Source organism: Ixodes scapularis, unplaced genomic scaffold (genome assembly GCF_016920785.2).
Source record: "Ixodes scapularis isolate PalLabHiFi unplaced genomic scaffold, ASM1692078v2 PGA_scaffold0__279_contigs__length_252992795, whole genome shotgun sequence".
Classification (NCBI taxonomy): domain Eukaryota; kingdom Metazoa; phylum Arthropoda; class Arachnida; order Ixodida; family Ixodidae; genus Ixodes; species Ixodes scapularis.
In genome coordinates this window covers 9,015,689-9,021,688 of record NW_024609835.1, presented here as the reverse complement: position 1 = coordinate 9,021,688, position 6,000 = coordinate 9,015,689, and positions in this window count along the sequence as shown.

The following is a 6,000-nucleotide window of genomic DNA, read 5'->3' as shown; positions in this document are numbered from 1 at the left end:
CACTGCAAGTGTATCCTCAAAGTATAACAACACCATTTTGGATGCGAACAATATCGTCATATGTGTAGAAGTTTGATTCACCCTAGATACGGACTGCCTCATTAAGGAATATTTTCAAAGCCGTACCGAGGTTTCGTACCATGATGTTGATCGGGGCAAACGAGATACTGCGAACAGTCGCTGAACAGCTCTTCTTCCAGAGTATAGACCTACTGATAGCTGCTGTAAGTATTCGTAGCTTTTTCACTGGTACTCGCAGCGACGAATTACCTTCATAGAACTCCATCTGGATTTGTAAGCGAAGGATACGTGCGATTCTTTTCCAACAGTGCATGGCGACGCGACACTCCCGCGGAATGTGTTTTGCTGTTTCTACCGATGAGCGGTAGGTACAGGAGCTAGTTCTTAAAATGCTCCAACAGCTTAGGACTTGCCTTGTATTCAAGATCTTTATTTCTGCCCGCCGTTGAAGGTCACTTTCAGGTTCGGGTAACCAAGAAGGGCACGAGTTTCGCCGTCTTCGTTTGACTCTTGAAGACAATGTCGTACCGAGTGCTGCCTGCAGCTCCGAAATGCGAGCTGCTGGAAGCGACAACACGTCATCCACACTCCCAGTTGTCCTGGAACGTGTCGGAAATGTACGACAACCGCAGCATAGTGTCAGTTATGAGTGTCCGCTTTTATGACCTAGTTGAAGTTGGTGAACTCGAAAAGGTGACGACCGATAACCAGTAGAGCGCACAAACCCCTAGCGGCTCTTCCCGCTTGGCCAATACACTGAGCATTGTACGAAAAGCAAGGTTTCGACCAATAAGAGTAACGTTGGGAATGCTTCATACGCCTCGGTCTGCGGATTGGTGCAGCACAACCCTTTGGCCGCGCTCCGTCTTGTTCTCCCGAAAGAAGCGAAAAATTACGCCATGCAGCGTCCTCCCGTCTTGTGGCGTTGCCAGCAAGATGCGTGCAAGACGCCACATTTTGGCATGCAGACAGAACAGTCCTGATAAGATATGCTTTCTCGCGGAACGACAAAGCGTGGGATCTTTAATGCCATGCTTGTAACTAAGACCCAGTTCCGTGAGACTATACCACCAACGGCAAAGAATACACCTAGAATCTTCAGCTCCAAGACGCTGAAAATTCCCAAGGAGGGGAGAAGTTTGGAAGAGCGAAGCAGAAGCACCTTTGACTTTTGTGGGTTAAGCTGCGCACCGGATATGGGCAGAGTACTGATGAAACAACCGAAGTACTTCCAAAATTGAGTCTTCGTCATGAAGGGAAAAATTCACGCCGTCTGCATAAGCAGACACGCTCAGAAAACCGCTCCCCGTAATAAGGAGGCCACGGCAGGCGTGGGCTTTTTGGTGCAGTGCGGAGAAATAGGTCGATAGTGGTCGTGAATAGCAAAGGTGACAGGGGACATTCCTGACGATCACCTCGTCGGATAGAAAGGCCGGGCCGATGCCGCCGGAGGAGAATATGCGAGCTTCACTGGAGGAGTAAGCACGGTACAGTAGTTGCACAAAATTGATGGGAAAATCATACGCATGAAGGACGGCAAACAAATACTGGTCGTCGACTTGATTAAAGGCTTTTGTTGGTCCAAAGCCAGTATGCAACGAGGGGTCTGGCGGGACCGAGTGTAATAAATTAGATCGCGAATGCTTGATGGTGCCGAGTACATGCTTCGTTCCGGCACACAACGCCTTTGCGATGGATGCATGACTGTGTCAAGGATTGAACGTACTCGTTGGGCGGGAAGTTACATCACTAGTTTGTAGTCATTGTTTAGGAGGGATTTTGGCCTCCATGGTGGCTTGCTTCGTAGGGTCAGAATCAGATTTAAGCACTATAACGATAAAGCTTTCTGAAAAAGAAGGTTTTTAATTGGGTATCCGAAACAAACGATGTACAAGCTTCAGAAATAAAGCTCGAAGTTACGCCCAGAAGGTTTTGTAAAAACCAGGCGGTAAGCCATTAGGGCGAGAGGATGAAGGCGATCAGCCTTCATCCGCTTGACATGTTCATCAAGTTCTTCAAGTGCCCTACTGGGCACTTGCAGGGAGGCTTGCTGATCTTAATTTAAGTGAGGTAAATACTTCGAGTAAACGGGAGCTTGTAACTCGACTTAGGGTTCCAGTTCAGCCATCGTACATTTTACGGAAATACTCTGTGAACCTTGGAAGTTTACAGTCGCACGTGATCGCTTGAGGTTACCCTAAACTTGACGGGCGTTCCCGCGATCGGAGGAACTGAAGGGCGCCAGGGCCTCCTCTCGACTGGGCACGGAAGCATTCCACTCGAACATATAAGAATGACGGTTGTAAAAGCGCTTGGTGTTGCGCCCGAAGTACATTTATATATGATTACACAAGCGGTGAAATATCAGTTGCCCTTGTAAGAATTTGGATTTTCGGGGAAACCGTGCTCAGTAGTTTGGAATATTTACGTGATCGCACCCTTCCCCAGTGTGTAAAAAGGCGATGAAATTCGTATTTTTCCTTTGCCCAGTTGTTAATAGTCGCAGGCAGATAAAGTAAGGCTGACGAGGGTATTTTCAAACTTCCGCGACGTTTGCGTCATTGCACAAGAGAACGGACGGCAACCGCCATCTGTGTTTCTGCCTTACGCTCTTTGTAGGCATATCGCTAGTGGCCGTGACTGCTAAATGGCCGCTCACGCTCAGACCGGTCATTGACACACTCTCACAAATAGGGGGTGTAGTGCGTACACCCCTTGTCCTAAATAGAGCACCTTAAAAACTACAATGCGACGTTCAGTCCCCTGACGTGGAACCACGACGACACCAGCTTTCACGAGTGGTTTGATAGTTGAGCGATAGAACTCTTCGATGTACCTAATGTACGGATTAAAGACTACAGAAAAAAATACTCAATGTTTCGTTGACCCTGCTGTGAAACATCAGTTATTCTTTTCGGTAGTCTTTGATACCTACATTAGCTATATAGAAAGTTATGTCACGGCTATCAAGCCGCTCGTAAAATTTGGTACCGTCAGTTCAACATCAGTGGACTGAACGCCAAAATGTAGTTTCGGAGTGTTATTCGTGGGAAAAGGGGTGTAAGTACTACACCCCGTATTGCTGAGAGTGCAGAGTGATGACATCGCAATGTCGAAAAAATGGCGCGGGTAGGAAAGGTATATATATATATATAAGGTCAAAACGCGCAATTGACGTGCCTCTTTGATACGAGTTGGAATAAAGCAAGTCGTGAAGTGGAGTCCAAGAGTCAACGAAACTAAATTGTCGCACAAATGCGTGAATGTTTAGCTTGAACCGTTCTGGACGAGGAGTGTAGAGGAGACTGCGGGAGTCCCTACGAGAGTCTAGTACACAAATAAAATGTCCCCTAAGAACAATGTGTTTCTACTGTAAAAGATACGCCTGCACACTAGAAAAGAAACTGTTAAAAGGTTGCGGATTGGGAAGTGCATAAACATTTACAATGCGATTTTTTTGCTCTGATTTAGAGTAATATTTAGGCAAATTACCCGTCCTTCACTATCGGGAATAAAACAGGCACTCTTAAGAAGGTCACTACGCAAATCAGCAATGCCGACGCCCCATACCATCCGCGTCGTGAGACTAAAGAAATAATGAACTCGAAATCTTGAAATAGGACACATCAGAACTTTTTTGAAAGCTTGACTCCTGTAGAAGCAAGATATCAATTCTAGTAGCCCTTGCGAAGTGAATTACTTCAGCTTGTTTCAGCGTTACTGGAGCAAGCTCAGTTTCGCAGCTCACTATTCTAGCCTGCAGGGCGAGTGGCCCAGGTGGCGGTCACGAGAACTAGCGGCGCTGCAGTCGGGTCTTGCTTCCCTGTCTCGCGCGTTTCCTGCTACCACTGCGTTGAGAGCTTCCTTCTCTTTTCCTTTTCTTCCTTTTTTTTTCTTTTTTTTTACTTCTATGTGTATAATGGCAAAAAAAGATCATGAAGATGGAGTGTAATACGCCACAGAGATCAGAGTCAGCGCATTGTGAGTGTTTGAAATTTAGTTTTCTGTGCGTCTGTTTCCTTGCGCTGTGAAGTGTTAGCTTGAATCAACAACTCCCCCAAGCTCAAGTATTGCTATTCAAAATTGGCGGGCTAGACAATCCGGAAGCAAGACTCGACTGCAGCGCTGCTAGTTCTCGTGACCGCCACTGAGCCCACGTCGCAGGCGGAGCTGTGAAACTGAGCTTGCTCCAGTAACGTTGGCTTGTTTGGCGTGAATTTTAGAACCTTGCGCATTTAAGGATGCAATGGGTAGCCGACTTGATAATAGGAACGAAAAAATAATCGCAGAGAAGAAAAAGTATGGTCCGTCGCATTAAAAATAAGGAAAGTTTTTGAATTATGAGATATAATCTGAATCTAAGCTCGCAGCATTTGCTTTCTTCTTCTTCTTTTTTTTTTTTGTTGTCGTACGTGTTTTTTGTGCGTCGGTGCCCAATGTTCGTAGAACCTTGGTCGCCGTCGCGTCTGTTTCGGGCGTAGAAGAATCAAGCGAAGTGTATCGCTCGTGCCGGCTGGACAGAGGACGAGGGCCTCCCACGTCCATCTCTTCTAAGGCCGACTCCATCGACGAGGCACACTCAGAACCGCAGGCGATGACAAGTGGAGTCGCCGGTCGTCTCATGGGACTGTGCTGACTTGCGGGAAAATTCATTGGGAGTGCTGCTGCTAGGAAGAGACGCCGGTGCAGCCTCCGGAGGCGCGGCCGGAGATGAGAGCGAAGGCTTTTCTTCGGTCTCGGGGTTCTTCGCCGGAAGCGGCACCGACGTGTCCTAGCTTTGCTGTGGCAGTTCGGGGCGGTGGTGAACGGATGTCTGTGTCATGACTGCCGCGAATGACTTCTTGCGGAAGCCATCTGTCGTCGCGTGGTTTCCAGCACAACGTCGACAAGGCGCAGAGCAAGCAGCTGTTGCATGGCCTAACGTCGAATATCGACCACAGAACACGAGTTGCGGTATTGACCCTGCTGTTTGCCCCTGCTGCGGATTCGTAAGACTCCCGGGTAGTCGGATGTTATTCGATGCTGTTTGAATAAAGTTGGGAACAGGCTTGTCCGGTCGCATTTCCATTTATATATCCGGAGACCTTTGCAAACTGTGGGTCTGTCGATCTGTGTTAGCCGTAGATTTTTCACAAGCTTGCTGTAAGGCGCTAGCGCCCGCACGAGATGTTCGTCTGACACATAGCCGGGGAGAGACATGCAGGCAATCCGCGTTACTCGCGAAGCCAAAGACTCGATGGCAGCCTTCTGATCACAAATGGACAGGACCATGACCCTGAGCCTGAGCAAATGGACCATGAGCCTGCAGGGTCATTACGACGGGAGTACAAACGATGCCTTAGAAGACGTTACCTCCAAGGTGATGAACCATGTAGACAAACGGAAGCCCGACGACGCCGGCAACAGCATCGATGACATCCACAGACGAGGCTTTATCGAGCTCCACGACGTTGAAAGTAAGTGCCTTTGAAGGTTGGAAAGTCGCAGTTGCGGCAGGGGTCGCACTCACATTGCCGGGCGCGGCCATGGTGATTGTAGAAACGCAACGGCGACCAGGGCACTACCTATTACTACAGTGACCTAGAAGGGGAAGTGTGTTGTCCGCGGCGCGTTTCAACGGAGGCGAGGTGGTCACCGCAGCGATGGCTGCGCAGAAGGCGCTGTGAGCTACAGGAGCGCGGCCGTGTGCGGCGGTGCGTACATGTTTACACGTCTTGCGTTGGTAGTCGGTTCAAGGTTTACGTGTGATCGGGTGATCAATGCCTCGTCGCCTCGTTGCCTGTGCTGTTACCCTGACTGTGCTGTATTTGGGTTCAGCAGTGGTGGTTGTGTGTGTGTCTGTGTGTGGACTGAAATGAAATAAATGACGGGGAGACGGCGTGACAAGCGAGACGGCTTCTGTTTTGTGTCGAATTGCAGCAGCGGTTATCGCTCGTGTAAAGAGTCGCGCTCTTTGTTTCGGATTCCGCTTGAGGCTGA